This window comes from Cucurbita pepo, unplaced genomic scaffold, assembly GCF_002806865.2.
Source record: "Cucurbita pepo subsp. pepo cultivar mu-cu-16 unplaced genomic scaffold, ASM280686v2 Cp4.1_scaffold004253, whole genome shotgun sequence".
NCBI classification, from domain to species: Eukaryota; Viridiplantae; Streptophyta; class Magnoliopsida; order Cucurbitales; family Cucurbitaceae; genus Cucurbita; species Cucurbita pepo.
In genome coordinates this window covers 1-852 of record NW_019650240.1, presented here as the reverse complement: position 1 = coordinate 852, position 852 = coordinate 1, and the positions used below count along the sequence as shown (strand labels likewise).

The 852-nt window shown below is 41.1% G+C and overlaps 1 long non-coding RNA gene across 1 annotated transcript; it reads right to left on the bottom strand.

Moving 5' to 3' along the window:
• Positions 1-23: 23 nt before the first annotated feature.
• LOC111787027 lies at positions 24-821 on the bottom strand. The gene is made up of 3 exons (XR_002813873.1): positions 663-821; positions 413-568; positions 24-164 (listed from the first exon to the last, which is right to left on the bottom strand). It is a non-coding gene; the product is annotated as an uncharacterized LOC111787027 (long non-coding RNA).
• Positions 822-852: the final 31 nt, after the last annotated feature.

The following is an 852-nucleotide window of genomic DNA, read 5'->3' as shown; positions in this document are numbered from 1 at the left end:
GAATATTTTTATTTCTCAAATTAAATTTCATAATAAAATTCAATGGAAAATGTGTACCTATCTTTGACTAATAGTCTGCCACTGATATTACCCCGTTGGTTTGACTTTGGAAAATCCTCCGAAGCAGGGAAGCTGTATGGCCAACTTTGGACTTCAATCGATGCCTTGTTGTAGGGAAGAAATTAGTCTTTGATTGAACGATAATTTAGTTTTAAATACAAATTGGCTCTTTAAACTAATTAAAATCTATGTAATTTTTTATGGACTACATAGGCACGATGGACAACCACAAATACACTGTCTAATTTGTTATGGTTTTCTAATAAACAATGAGATAGTATTTCTTACTGATCCACGACTCCTTTCCTCTCCTAACAATTTTCAAGGAAAATGAAGAGTTAAAAGAGAAAACCTGTGATTTGCCATCTTCCCAGAGCTGAAGTGCGTCGCTAGAATCGTAAGTGGAGTTGAGATAGATAAACACAGGACCGAAGACTTTCTTCCACGCCTCGCCGGCTCCGATTTTCGGCACCAGATCCTCTCCCGTGTAATGGGCGCTAATAAAAACCTGATTCCATACGGTCGTTTTTGGCTTAGTCTCTGGCTTCTGATGCGCACAAACATTAAAGTCATGAATGGAGGCAACAAGAAAAATCGCTTACAGCAAGAGTGGTCGGGCCGACGTGCGAAGTCAGGTTCTGTTTAACGGGTCCACCGGAACGGCACTCATTGCTGGGGGTGATTAGCCAGAACCCGATTGGCGGGTCGGTGGATATCCATCCATGGACGCCGCTATCTTTGTTATCGCATGAATATTGATACTTGTCATCCACCTTTACAGTACACAACCAT